Genomic DNA, 20,645 nt, shown 5'->3' with positions numbered 1-20,645 from the left:
GAGAGCTGATTGGCCCACTTCACAGAGTGTTCATTGGACCATTTTTGACAGGGTGCTGATTGGTGCGTTTATAATCCCTGAGCTAGACACAGAGTGCTGATTGGTGCATTTACAATCCCCTAGCTAGGCATAAAAGTTCTCCAAATCCCCTCTAGACGCAGGAGCCTAGCTAGTTCCACCTAGTGGTTTTCGCTAGGGCGGCAGGCGGAGTTGCCTGCCACTGCTGCGCCATGCACTGCACTGCACTGCACTCGTACTCCTCAGGCCCTGGTGGTTGATGGGACCGGGCGCCGCGGAGCAGGGGACGGCGCTCGTCGGGGCGGCTCGGGCCGCGCGGGAGCCCACGTTGGGGCAGGGCGGGCTGCAGGTCTCGAGCCCTGCCCCGCGGGCAGGCAGTTGAGGCCTGGTGAGAACTCAAGCGCAGCACCGGCGGGCCGGCACTGCTGGGGGACCCGGTGCACCCTCTGCAGCTGCTGGCGTTGGTGCTAAGCCCCTCACTGCCCAGGGCCGGCAGCGCCGGCAGGCTGCTCCAAGTGCAGGGCCCGCCGAGCCCAGGCCCACCCGGAACTCGCGCTGGTCGGCTAGAGCCACGCAGCCCCGGTTCCCGCCCGCGCTTCTCCGTCCACACCTCCCCGCAAGCAGAGGGAGCCGGCTCTGGCCTCCGCCAGCCCGGAGACGGGCTCCCACAGTGCCCTGGCAGGCTGAAGGGCTCCTAAAGCGCCGCCAGAGTGGACGCCGAGGCCGAGGAGGCGCCTAGTGCTAGGGCTGCTAGCATGTTGTCACCTCTCATTATTGAGGATGTGGGGGAAAGGGAATGCTGTACACTGTTAGTAAAAATGTAAATTTGTACAGTGTACAGCCGTTATGGAAAATAACGTCCATCCACAGATGAATGGATGAGGGAAACGTGTCTACACAACGGAATATTATTCAGCCCCCAAAAAGAAGGAAATCCTGTCATTTCCCACAGCCTGGATGAACCTGTTGTGCTAAGTGAGATAAGCAAGTACAGAAACACTAATACTACATGATCTTGGCCTGGTGCCGTGGCTCACCCTTGTAATCCCAACACTTAGGGAGGCTGAGGCAGGTGGATCACCTGAGGTCAGGAGTTTGAGACCAGCATGGCCAATACGGTGAAACTCCATCTCTATTAAAAATACAAAAATAGATTGTGGTGGTGCACGCCTGTAGTTCCAGCTACTCGGGAGGCTGAGGCAGAATCGCTTGAACGCAAGAGGCAGAGGTTGCAGTGAACCAAGATGGCACCACTGCACTCCAGCCTGGGAGACACAGCAAGACTCTGTCTCAAGAAAAAAAAATAAATACTGCATGATCTCACTTATATCTGGAATCTAAAATAATCAAACTCATAGAAGCAGAAAATAGAACAGTGGTTGCCAGAGATTAAGGGTGGGAAAAAATGGGGTGTTGTTTAATGGGTATAAACTTTCAGTTATACAAGATGAGTAAGTTCTGATGATGTAAATGTACAGCGTGTAACAACACTCCATTGTATACCTGAAATTTCTTGAGAGTAGATCTTAACATCCTTAACCACCCCACCTCCAAAAAAGAAAGAAAGCGGTAACAATATAAGATGATGCGTGTGTTAGTTTGCCGTGATCATTTCACAATGTGTGTGAAACATCTGGGTGCCCACTTTAAATATATACAATGTTTACTTTTCAAGCATACTCAGATAAAGCTGGGGGAAAACAAACAGTCTTTCTGGGGCCATTGTTTGCAGACCCCTGAGTTACGGCATGCTGTGATGGCTAGATCAGTTTCACTTCAGCATGGTAAGAGGCAGGTGACAAAAACTGGCATGAAAGGAGCTGTTGGAACGAAGGGGCAGGAGAGGACTGACCTATAGGATCAGCCAGAAGACAGACGGGCATTCCAGGAAGAGAGTAAATTCTGGAGGAAATAAAGGATTTTCGTTTTAAGGGGTTGGGAGGCAAGAGAGAAGGCCGAGAGGGTTTGTGTCTGAAATGGGGTCTCTAGGTGAGAAAACGTGTGAGACAAAGTGCAAGGCTGGAAACGCGTGCACGTGTGCAGGAGGTGGGAATCTACCGCACCGAGTGTGCACATTTGCATGTACGGTGGGGGCGTCTGCGGCTGTGGGTAGAGAGAAAATTCTGGAGCATACATCTGAGAGAGGTGGTGTGGGTGGGAGTGGGAGGGTGTGTAAGAGAGAGCGTGGGTTGTGACAGGTGAGGGGCTCATGTGTGCAACTGTGCGTTCTGCGAGAGTGAGGAGGTCTCAGATTGAGGAACTGCGTTCAGTGTTCAGAGTGGAGTCCCCACGCAAGAGCCTGGGGAGTCAACCAGAAAGACCCGCACGTAGGGCGGGCCCGGCGACCTCGGGCGCCGTCTACTGATTTACAGACGCCACTACCTGAGAAAGGCCCCTTCAGTTCGCTCATTGCGCAGCTGTGGACCCTAAACGGAGCCACAACCGTCCTGCCAACCCACGACAGCAGAAAAGCCCTGTGGGAGGGCGTGTGTTCACTTCTGCTCCTCTGGGCAAAGATGCCCAGGTCAGAAACACCCACCCGACCCTCCCACCACCCAGAGACAGCCCCACCTGCACAGCTCAGAGCAGGACCGCTGACCTTCTGGCTCTCCGGTCATATTTGATATTGAAGACCAGAATAAAGTATATTTATCAGGATTGAATACATGGGTCATGAATGAATAAATTCATTCTCCTTACATGTCGGTTCCTATTGAGAAATATGGTGGCGAGAATTTATTTCCTCCGGAAAGAGTAATAAATGTGGAGCCCCTGGGTTTGGTGCTATTTGTTATGCATTTCTCTGATGTTGTAAGAAAAGAAAGAGATTCAGAATACCACATTTCGGCCGTGAACTTATGTAGCTTGCTGCCGCCCTAGGTGATTTACTTAGATTGGCTTCTGCATTTTGACAAATAAGGAAATTGGGAGAATTAAAGCCTCTGGTTTTAAAGCCTGCTGCCGAGTCAAGTAGAACTGTGACTTTGTTTGTTTGTTTGTTTAGAGAGTCTCGCTGTGTCACCCAGGCTGGAGTGCAATGGCACAATCTCAGCTCACTGCAACCTCCACCTCCCGGTCTCAAGCGATTCTCCTGCCTCAGCCTCCCAAGACCTGGGTCTACAGGTGTCTGCCACCACACCAGGCTACTTTTTTTGCATTTTTAGTAGAGATGGAGTTTCACCGTGTTGGCCAGGCTGGTCTCAAACTCCTGACCTCAAATAACCCACCCACCTCAGCCTTCCAAAGTGCTGGGATCACAGGTGTGAGCCACCATGCCCAGCCCAGATCTATGACGTTTTATTTTTGTTTTTATCTGTTTCTTTGAAAAGAAATGGAGTGAAGATGCAGAGACATGAAATAAATTATTTAAACACATTATTATTATTATTATTTTTGAGTCAGAATTTCGCTCTTGTTGCCCAGGCTGGAATGCAATGGCACGATCTCAACTCACTGCAACCTCCACCTCGTGGGTTCAAGTTATTCTCTTGCCTCCCCCTCCCCCTCCCAAGTACCTGGGATTACAGGCATGCGCCACCCTGTCGGGCTTTTTTTTTTTTTAGTTGAGATGGGTTTCTCCATGTTGGTCAGGCTGGTCTCAAACGCCCGACCTCAGGTGATCCGCCCACCTCGGCCTCCCAGAGTGCTGGGATTACAGGTGTGAGCCACCACGCCCTGCCTTAAACACATGATTAAATCAGTAAAATGAAGGGCCTGACAAATAAATGACCACTGAGCTAGGATGTAGAAGACCAAGGCCTGGAAGAAGGGGGTCCGCCTCTTCTGTCTCTGGTGAGCTAGGACCTTCCCTGCAGGCACATCCTACTCTGTCCTTCAGGCTGGCTCTCCATGCCCTCAGGGGCCTTAGTCCAAACATCTGGACAAAGGCGCTATGAAAGGACCTCTAACAAAGTGTTTTTCACCATGTTCAGTTAAAGAGTTGCATGTTTTTCTGTTTTTCCTAATGAGAACACGGGACTTGAGAACTAATCATGTGTCTTTGCTTTAATTTGAAATGATCAGAATAATCTGAAAAAAACAGAGAACTATTGCCCAGGAAATGAGAGAGAACTGAACTCAATCACTTAAATATATAATCAAATCCCTTCCCCAGCCTTCCCGCATGTGTGCTGGTTTTTTCATTCTCACTCTTCAAACTGATCACCTATAAATCATCTAAAACCACAACGAAATGCTTTTGAAAACTTTTAAAAGAAGTGCATCTCATTTTATGTAAGTTGTGATATAAGAAAAGAGTAAGATTGTAAAATATTTTTTACTTTTGATATGGTGACTTGCAAAGGTTAAAAAAAAAAAAAATAGGACTTTGAATGGTCATCTCATTGTCTGGGAAGAGGTTTTGGATTTATTTACCAAGCTTCTAAACATGAATCTTCCTAATCATGGAGAAAAAGCCCTTTCAAAGCAGTTGTTGTAGGCCGGGTGCTGTGGCTCAGGCCTGTAGTCCCAACTACTCGGGAGGCTGAGGCAAGAGAATCACTTGAATCCAGGAGGTGGAGGTCGCGGTGAGCCAAGATTGTGCCATTGCACTCCAGCCTGGGCANAAGGTTAAAAAAAAAAAAAAATAGGACTTTGAATGGTCATCTCATTGTCTGGGAAGAGGTTTTGGATTTATTTACCAAGCTTCTAAACATGAATCTTCCTAATCATGGAGAAAAAGCCCTTTCAAAGCAGTTGTTGTAGGCCGGGTGCTGTGGCTCAGGCCTGTAATCCCAACACTTCGGGAGGCTGAGGCAGGTGGATCACCTGAGGTCAGGAGTTTGAGACCAGCATGGCCAACATGGTGAAACTCCATCTCTATTAAAAATACAAAAATAGATTGTGGTGGTGCACGCCTGTAGTCCCAACTACTCGGGAGGCTGAGGCAAGAGAATCACTTGAATCCAGGAGGTGGAGGTCGCGGTGAGCCAAGATTGTGCCATTGCACTCCAGCCTGGGCAACAAGAGTGAAACTACATCTCAAATAATAATAATAATAATAACAATTTGAAAGGTTGGTGCAAAATAGATAGTACACCCTGGAAGAGAGAATTTTGTTGCTCATAAGGGCAAGACAGCAAAAACTGGCACTAGGAAGACTGCCTTTATGAGAGTCTTACAAGATTATTCATAAAGGGTTAGAAAAGGTGTTGCTAGTAAGCATCTTCTGGGTGGTCCTCTGGCCCATGCACAGTAGCTGTACATGCTTGTTCATACATTGCATATCTCATTTGCATTTTAATCTCCACCCAGGGGTGGTTTTTTTTTACTATTAGAATGAGCAAAGGGTCAGTTTGAGGACAGGTAAAATCAAACTGTGCATGCTCTCTAGAGGGGAAAGTCCCTACTGAAGATAGCTTTGCTTGAATGAGCTCAATTACAATGCAAATACTGAGGCTTAATGTGTTGATTGTATAGTCACCACAGTTACTACATCCTGAGAACATGGTTACTTCTTTGACTACCTATCCTGCTTCATGATCAAGTGGGATTCATCCCAGAAATGCAAGGATGGTTCAACACATGCAGATCAATAAACATGATATATCACATAAACAGAAGCAAAACAAAACAATATGATTATTTCAATAAATGCTGGAAAATAATTTGGTAAAGTTTAGCATATTAAAACCCTCATCAAAATGGATATAGAAATAACATAGCTCAAAAAAAAGTGGAGGCCATGTATAACAAACCCATAGCTAACATTGTACTGAATGAGGAAAATGGAAGGCCTTTCCTCTAAGTACTGGAATAAGACAAGGATGCTCACTTTCACCACTATTATTCAACATAATACTAGAAGTCCTGGCCAGAGCATTAGGCAAGAACAAGAAATAAAGGGCATCCAAAATTGAAAGGAAGAAGTCAAATAAGCCTTGTTCACAGATGACATATCTTATACCTGAAAAAATCTAAAACTCTACCAAAAAACTGTTAGAACTGATCAACAAATTTAGTAAAGTTGCAGAATACAAAATCAACATACAAAATCAGTAGCATTTCTATTTTTTTTTTTAGACAAAGTCTCACTGTGTTGCCCAGGCTGGAGTGCAGTGGCACGAACATGGCTCACTGCAGCCTTGATCTCTTGGACCTAAGCGATCCTCTCACTTCAGCCTCCCAAGTAGCTGGGACCACAGGTGCACACCATCATACCTGGCTAGATTTTTTAAAATTTTGTAGAGATAAGATGGGGTCTCACCATGTTGCCCAGGCTAGTACCAGTTCTATACACCAACAAAGAACATTCTGAAAAGAAATCAAGAAAGAAAGCTCATTTACAATAGCACCAAAATAAAATAAAACACACAGGAATAAATTTACCAAGAAGTGAAAGAGCTCTACAAGGAAAACTATAAAACACTAATGAAAGAATTTAATGAGGACACAAAAGTGGAAAGATATTACATGTTATGTTCATGGGTTGCAAGGATTTTATTGTTAAAATTATAATACTACCCAAAGCAATTTACAGATTCAATGCAATCCCTATCAAAACCAATGACATTCTTCATAGAAAAGAAAAAACATATAAAATTTATGTGAAACCACAGAAGACCTCAAATAACCAAAACAATCCTGAGCAAAAGAACAAAACTGGATGCATCACACTATCAGACTTCAAAATATACTACACAGCTATAGTAACCAAAACAGCATGGTACTGGCATAAAACAGACCACATAGATGAATAGTATGGTATAGGGAATCCTGATATAAATCCATGAATATGAATTTACAACTAATNATAGATAGTACACCCTGGAAGAGAGAATTTTGTTGCTCATAAGGGCAAGACAGCAAAAACTGGCACTAGGAAGACTGCCTTTATGAGAGTCTTACAAGATTATTCATAAAGGGTTAGAAAAGGTGTTGCTAGTAAGCATCTTCTGGGTGGTCCTCTGGCCCATGCACAGTAGCTGTACATGCTTGTTCATACATTGCATATCTCATTTGCATTTTAATCTCCACCCAGGGGTGGTTTTTTTTTACTATTAGAATGAGCAAAGGGTCAGTTTGAGGACAGGTAAAATCAAACTGTGCATGCTCTCTAGAGGGGAAAGTCCCTACTGAAGATAGCTTTGCTTGAATGAGCTCAATTACAATGCAAATACTGAGGCTTAATGTGTTGATTGTATAGTCACCACAGTTACTACATCCTGAGAACATGGTTACTTCTTTGACTACCTATCCTGCTTCATGATCAAGTGGGATTCATCCCAGAAATGCAAGGATGGTTCAACACATGCAGATCAATAAACATGATATATCACATAAACAGAAGCAAAAACAAAAACAATATGATTATTTCAATAAATGCTGGAAAATAATTTGGTAAAGTTTAGCATATTAAAAACCCTCATCAAAATGGATATAGAAATAACATAGCTCAAAAAAAAGTGGAGGCCATGTATAACAAACCCATAGCTAACATTGTACTGAATGAGGAAAAATGGAAGGCCTTTCCTCTAAGTACTGGAATAAGACAAGGATGCTCACTTTCACCACTATTATTCAACATAATACTAGAAGTCCTGGCCAGAGCATTAGGCAAGAACAAGAAATAAAGGGCATCCAAAATTGAAAGGAAGAAGTCAAATAAGCCTTGTTCACAGATGACATATCTTATACCTGAAAAAATCTAAAAACTCTACCAAAAAACTGTTAGAACTGATCAACAAATTTAGTAAAGTTGCAGAATACAAAATCAACATACAAAAATCAGTAGCATTTCTATTTTTTTTTTTAGACAAAGTCTCACTGTGTTGCCCAGGCTGGAGTGCAGTGGCACGAACATGGCTCACTGCAGCCTTGATCTCTTGGACCTAAGCGATCCTCTCACTTCAGCCTCCCAAGTAGCTGGGACCACAGGTGCACACCATCATACCTGGCTAGATTTTTTAAAAATTTTGTAGAGATAAGATGGGGTCTCACCATGTTGCCCAGGCTAGTACCAGTTCTATACACCAACAAAGAACATTCTGAAAAAGAAATCAAGAAAGAAAGCTCATTTACAATAGCACCAAAATAAAAATAAAACACACAGGAATAAATTTACCAAGAAGTGAAAGAGCTCTACAAGGAAAACTATAAAACACTAATGAAAGAATTTAATGAGGACACAAAAAGTGGAAAGATATTACATGTTATGTTCATGGGTTGCAAGGATTTTATTGTTAAAATTATAATACTACCCAAAGCAATTTACAGATTCAATGCAATCCCTATCAAAACCAATGACATTCTTCATAGAAAAAGAAAAAACATATAAAATTTATGTGAAACCACAGAAGACCTCAAATAACCAAAACAATCCTGAGCAAAAAGAACAAAACTGGATGCATCACACTATCAGACTTCAAAATATACTACACAGCTATAGTAACCAAAACAGCATGGTACTGGCATAAAAACAGACCACATAGATGAATAGTATGGTATAGGGAATCCTGATATAAATCCATGAATATGAATTTACAACTAATTTTTTTTTTTTTTTTTTTTGAGACGGAGTGTTCTTGCTCTGTCACCCAGGCTGGAGTGCAGTGGCACAATCTCAGCTCACTGAAACCTACACCTCCCAAGTTCAAGCAATTTTCCTGCCTCAGCCTCTGGGACTACAGGCATGTGCCATCATGCCCGGCTAATTTTTGTATTTTTAGTAGAGATGGGGTTTCATCATGTCCTGACCTCAGGTGATCCACCCACCTCAGACTCCCAAAGTGCTGGGATTACAGGCATGAGCCACTGCGCCCAGCCTTACAACTAACTCATCTTTGACAAAGGTTCCAAGAACATACACTGGGAAAAGGTCAGTCTTTTCACTAAATGGTGCTGGGGAAACTGGATAAGTATATGCAGAAGAATGAAACTAAACTATTTCTTGCCTCTCACCACACACAACAATCAAATCAAAATGGAATAAAGACTTAAAACTTTCTGGAGGCAGAATCTTGCTCTGTCACCCAGGCTGGAGTGCAGGGGCATTATCCTGGCTCATTGCAGCCTTGACCTTCCCAGGCTCCAGTGACCTTCCTGCCTCAGCCCCCCGAGTAGCTGGGACTGTACAGACACACACCACCATGCCCAGCTAATTTTTGTATTTTTGTAGAGATAGGGTTTTGCCATGTTGCCTAGGCTGTTCTCGACCTCGTGAACTCAAGCAATCCTCCGGCTCGGCCTCCCAAAGTTCTGGGATTACAGACCTGCACCACCATGCCCAGCAAGACTTAAATCTAAGACCTGAAACTATGAAACTACTGGAAGAAAACATTTGGAAAATGTTCCAGGACATTGCTCTAGGGAAAGATTTTTTGTGTAGGACCTCAAAAGCACAGGCAACCAAAGCAAAAATAGACAGTTGGAATTACGTCAAGTGAAAAAATAAGGGAAACAACGAAGTGAAGAGACTGATGCAGGGCAGTTGAACCCCAAAATTAGCCCGGGAGGGTTCTTGGCTTTGCCCAGGAAATAATTCAAGGGCGAGCTGGTGGTGTTAGGCAGCAACTTTCATTGAAGCAGCAGTGTACAGCAGCAACAGAGGTACTGCCCCCTGTTCAGCAGGGCCACCCCATAAGCAGTGTGTCCAGAGTAGCAGCTCAGGGGCAGTTCTGCAGTCCTATTTATACCTACTTTTAATTATATGCAAATTAAGAGGTGAATTATGCAGAAATTTCTAGAAAAAGGGTAACTTCCAGGTCGTTGAGTTGTTGCCATGGAAGGGGGCAGTAACTTCCAGATATTGCCATGGCAACGGTAAACTGACATGGCACAATGGTGGCCACGTCTTATGGAGAGGTGCTTTTGCCTCTTCCTGTTTTAGCTAGTCCTCAATCTGGTCTGATGTCTGAGCCCTGCCACTGGCATCAAGTCCCACCTCCTACTTCAAGACAACCCGTTGGATAGGAGAAAATATTTGCAAACCATCTCAAAAGGGATTGATAACCAGAATATATAAGGAGCTCAAACAACTCAATAGCAAAAAAACCCAAACAATCCAATTTAAAAATGGGCAAATGATCTGATCAGATATTTCTCAAAAGCAGACATTAAAATGGCCAACGTGGCTGGGTGTCAGTGGCTCATGCCTGTAATCCCAGCACACTGGGAGGCCAAGGTGGAAGAATCACTTGAGGCCAGCAGTTCAGGACAAGCTTGGACAACACAATGTAATTGTGTTTCTATAAAACATAAAAAATTACCTGGGCATGGTGGCATGTGCCTGTAGCCCCAACTACTCAGGAGGGTGAAGCAGGAGGCTTGCTTTATCCCAGGATAAAGAAGATGTCGCATATAAACATTCAGCCATACAAAAGAATGACATCTTGTCATATGCAGCAACATGGATGGACCTGGAGACCATTATGTGAAGAGAAACAAGCCCAGCATAGAAAGACAAATATCACATGTCCTTACTCATCTGTGGGAGCTAAATAAGCAGATCTCATGAAGATGGAGAGTGGATTGATGATTACCAGAAGCCAGCAAATGAAAGAGGGAAAGGGAGATACAAGGGGGAAAAGGAATATATATAACTGTATTTATTACCACCAATTTTCACTTAAAAATGGTAAAGATGGCCAGGCGCAGCGGCTCATACCTATAATCTCAGCATTCTGGGAGGCCAAGGTGGGAGGATTGCTTGAGCCCAGAGTGCAAGGTTACAGTGGCCTATGATCAAGCCACTGCACCCCAGCCTGGGTGACAGAGTGAGATCCTGTTTCAAGAAAAAAAAAAAGGTAAAGCCAGGCACAGTGGCTCATGCCTGTAATCCTAGCACTTTGGGAGGCCGAGATGGGCAGATCACCTGAGGTCAGGAGTTGGAGACCAGCCTGGCCAACATGATGAAAACCCCGTCTCTACTAAAAATACAAAAATTAGCCAGGTGTGATGTCAGGCACCTGTAGTCCCAGCTACTCCAGAGGCTGAGGCAGGAGAATCACTTGAACCCGGGAGGCAGAGGTTGCATGAGCCAAGATGGTGCCACTGCACTCCAGCCTGGGTGACAGACCGAGACTCTGTCTCAAAAATAAAAAATAAAAAAAAGAAAAATAAATAAAGGTAAAGATGATAAATTATATGTGTATATTTTACCTCAATAAAAAGAGTGTTGTTAACTTCCACATTTTTTAATTTTCCCGTTTTCCTTCTGCTATTCATCTCTAGTTTCGTGGCACTGGATATTCAATACAGACCCATTTTGGGCTCATTTATGTAATACCTTGTTCAGATCTATTCTCTTATAATTTCTCTTTCTCCACACACAGAAAAAGCCAATAATTTGTCATTCTGACCCTGATTTGACTTTCTCTGGGAAATCAAGTCCCTCTTCCTACAACATAAAAAGCAAAGGCTTGACAGAGCCCTGGCTTCACTTTCATCAATCTATAAAGTGTTTTCAATTGAGAGTTTTACCAATGAGGTCCGTTTAGATCCAGCAAAGAGAAGAATCTGCTGACAGTCACATGGAACAGAGGCAACTAAAATAAAAGCCAATTCTTGGCCCAGTGATTATTGGGTACACCAGAGTATGTTATCCATGAATTCAATATACCTTTACTGGAAGATTCTGCTTATTGAAAAAGTGCATGGGCCAGGCGCAGTGGCTCACGCCTGTAATCCCATCACTTTGAGAGGCCAAGGCAGGTGGATCACTTGAGGTCAGGAGTTCAAGACCAACCTAGCCAACATGGTGAAACCCCATCTCTACTAAAAATACAAAAATTACCCGGTGTAGTGGTGGGCACCTTTAATGTCAGCTTCTCCAAAGGCTGAGGCAGGAAAATCATTTGAACCCAGGAGGCAGAGGCTGCAATGAGCCAAAATCATGCCACTGCACTCCAGCCTGGGTGACAGAATGAGACTCTGTCTCAAAAATAAATTAAAAAAAAAAAGAGTTCATGGAATTTTGATTCAGAATGACTAATACAAGTTATTAGTCATATTCTAGTACAATACTGGGCTTTAAATAAAAAATAAAAATTTCTGAGCTTCTAGACAAAAAAGCAGAAGTGACATGTAAGGGAAAGAAATTAGAATCTACCTTTTTGAGAGCAATACTTTGTACCTGAGGAAAATGGAGTACATATTTAAGAAAAGAAACTATAAGCCATGAATGTTATATCCAGCAAAACTAACATTCAGGTAGAAAAGACCCTGACATGCCACACTGTGACAGAAGACCTCAGGTGCTATTATTCCCATGATCTCTTCCGGAGAAGTAACAAACTTCAGACAACAAAATGCCTAGAAAGACATCCATACAGGGCAGATCTTGAGTCCTAAATTTGCTACTTGTATAAATAAGACTAAATGAGGGTGATTTGAGAGGGTGTGGGGCCCCTCCCAGTATCAGGTTCACAGGGTGCTAAGACCTGTTTGCTGCTCTTTCCTGAGTGTATGATCTGTCCACAGAGAGTGTCTATAAATGTCTTACAGGAGCAAATTAATCCAGGCATTTACCTAGGCAGTCCTCAGGAGACTGGTGCCCTGGCTAGTGAAACAGGTACAGATGAAAGAGAAGGTCTGTAGGACTGCACAATGAAATGACAGAGTCCTGGCTGGGCATGGTGGCTCATGTCTATAATCCCAGCATTTTGATAGGCTGAGGCAGGTGGATCACCTGAGATCAGGAGCTCAAGAACAGCCTGGCCAACATGGTGAAACCCCATCTCTGCAAAAATACAAAAATTACCTGGGCATGATGGCAGGTGCCTATAATCCCAGCTACCTGGGAGGCTGAGGCGGGAGAATCACTTGAACCCAGAGGCGCAGATTGCAGTGAGCCAAGATGGCACCATTGCACTCCAGCCTGGGTGACAGAGTGAGACTCTGTCTCAAAAAAAAAAAAAAAAAGAAAAGAAAAGAAAAGAAAAGAAAAAAAGAAAGAAAAGAAAAAACAGAGTCCCATGTACCTGGGCCGTGTGAGGAGCCAGAGGTCTGGTGACATGGAGCAGTTGGGGGGGATAGTGGCGACCCTGTCCCTCTACCTGAACCATCAATATGATCCAGCCAGGAGGCCTGCGTATTAAATATAGACAGCATCCTGGAGCTCTTTTCTTTTTCTGCTAATAATCACTATTCTCTCTACCACCACCAGCACCAAACTTTGCCTCTGCCTTTAAAAAAAAAACAAATCACAGAGGGTGGAGCAGGATGGCTGAATAGAAGCCAACACCATGTGGCCGGGCACGGTGGCTCACGCCTGTAATCCCAGCACTTCGGGAGGCTAAGGTGGGCGGATCACGAGGTCAGGAGATGGAGACCATCCTGGCTAACACTGTGAAATCCCGTCTCTACTAAAAATACAAAAAAATTAGCTGGGTATGGTGGCGGGTGCCTGTAGTCCCAGCTACTTGGGAGACTGAGGCAGGAGAATGGCATGAACCCAGGAGGCGGAGCTTGCAGTGAGCCCAGATAGCACCACTGCACTCCAGTCTGGGTGACAGAGCAAGACTCTGTCTCAAAAAAGAAAGAAAGAAAGAAAAGAAGGAAAGAAAGAAAGCAAAGAAGGAAAGAAAGAAAGAAAGGAAAGAAAGGAAAGAAAGAAAGAAACCTACATCATTTGATCATTTGACCCCTCACAGGAACACTAAATTTTAACAGCTAACAACACACAGAAAGAACCATTGCAAGAACCAAAAATCAGGTGAGCAATCACAGCACCCGGTTTCAACCTTATATCGCTGAAAGAGATGTTGAAGAGGGCAGGAAAGACAGTCTTGAGTTGCTGATGCCACCCATCCCCCACCCCCCAGCAGCAGCCCCGTGGCATGGAGTATTGGTGTGCTTTGGAGAGGAAGAGCACAGTGATTATGAGACTTCGCATTGTCACAGCAGAAAGCAGAATCCAAGTGTACTTAGCTAACACTGGCTCACACAGGGAGTGCTTGGACTGGCACTCACCGGAATTGCCCATCCTGGCAGTTGGAGCTTGAGTTCTGGCAAGCCTTGCCACTGTGAGCTGGAGTGCTCTGGGGCCCTTAGCAGACTTGAGGGGCAGTTTAGGCCATCGGGACTGCAATTCACAGGCAAACCTGAGTGCCGAGCTGGGCTCACACTCCACAGTGGACTGTGGAGTCAGAGGCACACAACCTCCTGAGACATTAGCTGGGGCAGCTAAGGGAGTTCTTGGGCCACCCCCCCACTCCCACCCCTGGCAGTGACCATGTGGCACAGACAGATCTGTGCACGTGGGAGATGGAGAGCTAGCAACTTGGGGACTTCACATTGAACTCAGGGCTGTCCCATCACAGCAGAGACCTGGCAGCATTCACCATCTGCTGACGAAGGAGCCCCAGGGCCCTGTATAACCAACAGCCATAGCCGGGTAATATGCTGCAGGCATCTACAGCCAACTCAGCTGGCCGAGTTCCTCGCCTCATGGGGGTCCAGTGTACAATGGCTACAAACAGCAGCTTCCTTGATGGTGCACGCAGCCTGTTTCTTGTATGGACTGCTCTAAGGGACCTTGGAGACGGGCCCTTCAGATGGATGTTCGTGTCTCTGACCTCGCACTACCCCAGTGTAGGCTCCAAACAGATACGCGAGGTGCTTTTGGAAAGCCCCAGGGCACTGTGGCTGGGTTCACATTGGCCAAGTTATCATGTCCATCCGCCTTGAACCCGGAGAACAAGGAGCATGTAGTTAAGGCCCCGCTCACAGCCAAGTTCAAGTTCCCTGGCCGCCAGAAGATCCACATCTCACAGAAGTGGGGCTTCACCAAGTTCAATGAAGATGAATTTGAAGATATGGTAGCTGAGAAGCGGCTCATCTGAAATGTGTGTACGTCTCACAAGTACATCCCCATTGCGGCCCTCTGGACAAGTAGTGGGCCCTGCGCTCATGAGAGCTTCCACTGTGCTGCCCCTTCTTAATACTCACCACTAAATCCTACTTCCTGTCCACCGGTGGGCACTGGGCTTTGAGACATGCTGGCTTCAGGTGTGACCCAGCACATTCCCAGCTGTGGTGGCTACAGTGAAAGATGCCTTCTGTTCGAGAAAAGCAGGAGGAAGAGTAAAGGGGACCTGTCTTGCCCCTTAGGTACCAGCTCAGCCACAGTCGGGTGGAGCACCAAGCAGCCTCTTGGGGTCCCTGAGTACAGGCCTAGGCTGTTGGTCAGCATTTGCAGACCTGCCCTGGGCCAAGGGGAGCCCACTGCCCTGAAGGATGAGTCACAGGCCTGAGAGCATTCATCACAGGCTGCCTGAAGAGCCCTGGGGCTTTAAGTGAACATCCGCAGTGGCCTGGCAGAACTCCTTATAGGCTGGTGGTAGTGGTGGCCACAAGGAGAGGTTCCTCTGACTGAGGAAAGGGGAGTGAAGAGTGGGAAGGACTTTGTCTTGCGGTTTGAGTGCCAGCTTACCTGCAGTGGAATAGTACGTCTATAGAATTCTATTCTATCTTAATACATCTATAGAATGGTTTATGACTTCAATCCCTGGCTCCCAGACAGCATCTCTGGACCCACCCAGAGCCTAGGGGAACTCACTGCCCTGCAGGGAGCGACAACACCCAGGCTGGGTTTGCCATTTGCTGATTGTAGAGCCCCAGGCCCTTGAGTGAACTCAGGTGGTGGCCAGGTAGCATTTCTAGCAGACCTTAGGTGAGACCCAGTGCTGGGCTGCTTCAGGTCTGAACCAATGCAGTCCCACAGGGGTTCTTGTGTCCTTCCACCCCCAGTTCCAAGAGGCCTAGCTCAGAAAGAGAGGGAGAGACTCCGTTTGTTTGGAAGAAAGTAAGGGAAAAGAACAAGAACTTCTGCCTGGTAATGCAGAGAATTCTTCCGGATCTTATCCAGGACCACTAAGGCAGTACCTTTAGGAGTCCGCAAGAACCACAGTGTTATTGGGTTTGGGGTTCAAGTCCCTTTGAATACCTGGAAAGCCTCCCCAAGAATCACAGGCACAAACAAGCCCAGACGGCGAAGACGACAATAAATGCCTAACTCTTCACTGCTCAGACACTGATGAATATCTATAAGCATCAACACCACGCAGGAAAACATGACCTCACCAAACTGAATAAGGCACCGGGGACCAACCCGCAGAAACAGAAATAGGCAACCTTTCAGGTAGACAATTTGAAAGAGCTGTATTGAGGAAACTCAAAGAAATGCAAGACAACACAGAGAAGGAATTCAGATTTTCCATCAGATGAATGTAACAAGGAGACAGAAATAATTAAAAAGAGTCAAGCAGAAATTCTAGAGTTGAAAATGAAATTGACATACTGAAGAATGCATCAGAGTCTTTTTTTTTTTTTTTTTTTTTAAACGCTCATTTATTCTCAAGTACTTGTGCAGGGCTGATTTCAGAGTTTAGGAATGCACCAGTCATGAAATAATGATCCCATCATAGGGCTTAAAATGCTAGACCTCAGAAAAGATGACCATCTTTCAAAAGAATTGAGGAAAAATAATGAAAACCAGGTCGCAGAAAAGTTGTGATCAGAGAAAATAACACAAGAAAACACTGGAGCACACAGTATACAGTTGAAGGGAGAACCGTTTATCCTTCTAGAACCATTACTATTATCAATACAGACTAGAGATACTTTCCTGAAAGGTTAATTTGGTTAATAAGAAATGAAAGCCACTATTAGATGATGTGAGCCAAATTATCTACAAGAGAGAAAAAGAAAACTAACTATATGGAAAAAGCCTGAGGCAAGAGCTAATTAGCTGGTCTGCAAGAAGATCCAAGAAAATGCAATTTTAGCGACACGTTAGATACTTGCATTACACTCAAAAAGAAAAAGATACATTTAGAAAACTATTTTAAATGTCTTTAATTGCTGAATAGCCTCTGTTGGAAGATCATTATTTAGTCCTACAACTGACGCATTGTTGTCCACTTTCCCATCATTTTGTTTGCAAACCACTAAATCTTATTTCCTCATCTCTTTGACACATTACGCACCAAAGTGGACCCCTAGCTGTAATCACCACAGATAATGCTTGGAAAGTATGAATATCTAAATTATTTGTTTATAAGTACTGATGCTTTTCCTTGCTGTTTCATCATTTCTGACCGTTTCTAAAGACATGGTCACAGCTGCCTGAAGCATGTCTTCTTCACCCATAGCATCCCCTAGATCACTCCCAAGTGCTCCTGAACTGGTGGTTGGCCTTTCACATGGATGTGAACTCTGTCCCGATAGGTCCCCCTGCTGCTCCTGCTGCTGTTGCTGCTGCTTCTGCTGCTGCTTCTGCTGTTGCTGCTTTTGCTGCTCTTTTCCAAAGTAGGCTTCTCGTCTCTTCCAAAGCTCTTCTGAAGTAAAGTTTGTACCTGATGTCCGTGGAATATCTTGAGATATATTTCTGCAACTTGCATACTTAGCTGAATAGCCCTGTGGAGATCTGCTTCCTCATCTTCCATGTCAATTTCCTGGCGACTTAGTGCCAGAGCCCTCGGCAAATCCTCCTCATCTTCGTCTAACATTGCTGAGCCATCATTTGCTTCTAACACTCGTTCCAGGTCTGTTTTATGGACTCTTTCAGTTGTGCTAATTCTTCTCCAATAGGTTTTGGTCGGTGCATCTGTTGGACCCTGATCATCTGCAGGAGTTGGTCAGCTTCGCAATCTGGCAGGTCACCCTTAACAACAAACATAGAATAACCTTCCTGTTGTAGTTGAGCCAAGAAAAGTGCAAGATATGCATCTGATACTAATTCTGGACCCATCAAGAGAGAATTCAAGTTAAACCACTGTTTTCCTAATTTTCTAACTGTAAACCAGTGTTCCTTATAATTGCATATAAATGATCTTTCATTTATAGGATCAATCCTGAGCCTCTGATACTCTGGACTGTTGAACAGGATTAGTTCTAAACCCCAAACTTTCAAGGCATTGCTTATAACCTGAATAGAGAAAAAACCACTGTCATCCATATTTCCAGAAGGCTGCTGTAAAAACGTGTGATAATCTTCACTAGTAACTCCCCCTTCTGCCATTCTCATCCTCTCCTCCTCATCCAGCTGATGTGCAATTGAGGATAATTCCACAGGGCTAAAATATTCTCCTTGCAATAAATTATTCAGGCAATGTTGAGCAGAAAGTGAGCCTTCTTGTTGCTCGTGGAAGATGGACTCCATGTTTATTTGTCTGGGCCAACGGCCCCCACGCCGAACCACCCCCTCCAGCTCCGCCCCTGTCCCTGCATCAGAGTCTAAATAGCAGAATTGATCAAGCAGAAGGCCACGCACGGTGGCTCACGCCTGTAATCCCAGCGCTTTGGGAGACCAAGGTGGGTGGATCACTTGAAGTCAGGAGTTCGAGACCAGCCTAGCCAACATGGTAAAACCCCATCTATATTAAAAATATAAAAATTAGCCAGGCAAGGTGGTGTGCACCTGTTATCCCAGCTACTCAGGAGGCTGAGGCCAGAGAATCGCTTGAACCTGGGAGGTAAAGGTTGCAGTGAGCCGAGATCACACCACTGCACTCTGGCTCGGTAAACAAAGTGAGACTCTGTCAAAAAAAAAAAAAGACTTTGAGACCAGACTGGCCTACATGGTGAAACCCCACCTCTATTCAAATTACAAAAATTATCTAGGTATGGTGGGAGGTTGAGGCAGGAGGATAGCTTGAACCTGGGAGGTGGAGGTTGCAGTGAGCCGAGATGGCACCACTGCACTCCAGCCCGGGCAACAGAGCCAGACTTTGTCTCAAAAAGACACTAAAAACCAAAAACCGAAACCCAAAACAAAAAACATCAAAAGACCATGAAAAGCAGTGATTGGATGTTTGGGGTGTGGATATCGGAATCTGGAGCTGGGGACAAGTGTGCCATTTGATAGTCTCTTTTGAGAACCACTGTTGATCTAAAGCTAGTCCAGTTCCCTAGTGGATTGCTAATAACGGGTCAGCTGCTGAGACGGGGGAAAGGGGCCTAATTCCTTTTGCAAAACAAGGAGCAATATTTGCATGAGAACTCAGTACATTTCATCACATAAAAACTGCAAAACACCAGGCTCTGCCATTTTTAAGCTAATATTTCTGGGAGTCCACCAAACAGCCTCTAAGATGGAACTGATTGTGAATATGCTGGTGCCAAGTGCAATGGCTCACACCTGTAATCCCAGCTACTTGGGAGGCTAAGGTGGGAGGATCACTTGAAGCCAGGAGTTTGAGGCCATCCTGGGCAACATAGCGAGACTTTGTCTCTTAAAAAAAAAAAGCTAAGCCAAATGATACAGCCTCTAGAAACCATAGTTTGCTCATTTACAAACTGGAGGAGAATAAGATGAGAATTGTCGATATTGAGGATCAGAAAGTGCTTCATGATGCATAAAGCAGGTAATGGATTACCAATGCTTTGCTGCTCAGACATACAGCAATGGGTTCATACCATTCTGAGAGTCTAAATTTAGGATGTGTTATGACTAAAATTACCAGTAATTAAGTTTCTTATGCTTCTGAGGCTCTGCTTCCTCATCTGTACACTGTGGCAAGACCTTGTTCTGACTATGCACTGAGGATAATATAAGGCTTTTTGAAAAAGAGAATGACACAGACCACTAATTAATGATTTCAATGTTCCTGTCCAAGGTCAGGCAAAAGTAATGCAGCTCCATAGAGAATGTTGGTGCAACACTGCCCTCTGCTGGTCAGTAGCAGCACCACCATGGTTACAGAGAGGAAAAGGTCTTTACAGAGGGATTCCTGGGAAACTGAGGCAGAGAGGGGAAGGGATTTGCTCAAGGTCACAGAGTTAGCTTTGGACAAAGTGATGGCTCAAATTTGAGATTCCTGATTCCTAGTTCTTTCTAGAGGGAGAAAAATAAGGGCTGGAAACTAGTGGATTGTGGTTTCATTCTCACCAGGCTCTGCTCGGCGTTTTAAATAGCTGACTGGAATTTCTCGGAAGCTGGGATCTGAGCGCTCACTTGAGACCCCAAGGCCCACAATCTATTTGCCACCAAAAAACAAGACAAAGCAAAACACCATGGTAACTTGTGTTGAAAAAGATAGATCTTGTGTTTTTTTATTTCCCCGAATGGTATTTGCTGGGTAGACATGTGTATGTACAGGGTAGCAGTCAGGATGGACCACAGGCCCCCATACCATGAAACTCTTCAGACTCTCCCCTAGAAATGAGGGGAACTGAGCCGGGTGCAGTGGCTCATGCCCGTAATCCCAACTTGGGAGACTGAGGCAGGAGGATCGCTTGAATCGAGGAGTTCAAGGCTGCAGTGAGCCATGATTGTGCCACTGCACTCCAGCCTGGGAGACAGAGTGAGATTCTAACTCAAGAAAAAGATAGGAAGGAAGGAGGAGGCCAGGCGCAGTGGCTCAAGCCTGTAATCCTAGCACTTTGGGAGGCTGAGACGGGTGGATCACAAGGTCAGGAGATCAAGACCATCCTGGCTAGCATGGTGAAACCCCGTCTCTACTAAAAATACAAAAAACCAGCCAGGCGAGGTGGCAGGTGCCTGTAGTCCTGGCTACTCGGGAGGCTGAAGCAGGAGAATGGCGTAAACCCGGGAGGTGGAGCTTGCAGTGAGCTGAGATCCGGCCACTGCACTCCAGCCTGGGCGACAGAGCGAGACTCCGTCTCAAAAAAAAATAAAATAAAAAAATAAAATAAAATTAGCCAGGCATGGTGGCATGCACCTGTAG

The 20,645-nt window shown here is 45.0% G+C and overlaps 1 pseudogene; it reads right to left on the bottom strand.

The window, feature by feature from the left end:
• Window positions 1–17,058: 17,058 nt before the first annotated feature.
• LOC108529641 (ataxin-3 pseudogene) lies at window positions 17,059–18,176 on the bottom strand (annotated as a pseudogene).
• Window positions 18,177–20,645: the final 2,469 nt, after the last annotated feature.

Source organism: Rhinopithecus bieti, unplaced genomic scaffold (genome assembly GCF_001698545.2).
Source record: "Rhinopithecus bieti isolate Rb0 unplaced genomic scaffold, ASM169854v2 scaffold_6776, whole genome shotgun sequence".
Lineage (NCBI taxonomy): Eukaryota > Metazoa > Chordata > Mammalia > Primates > Cercopithecidae > Rhinopithecus > Rhinopithecus bieti.
This window is presented reverse-complemented; position numbering and strand designations above follow the sequence as displayed.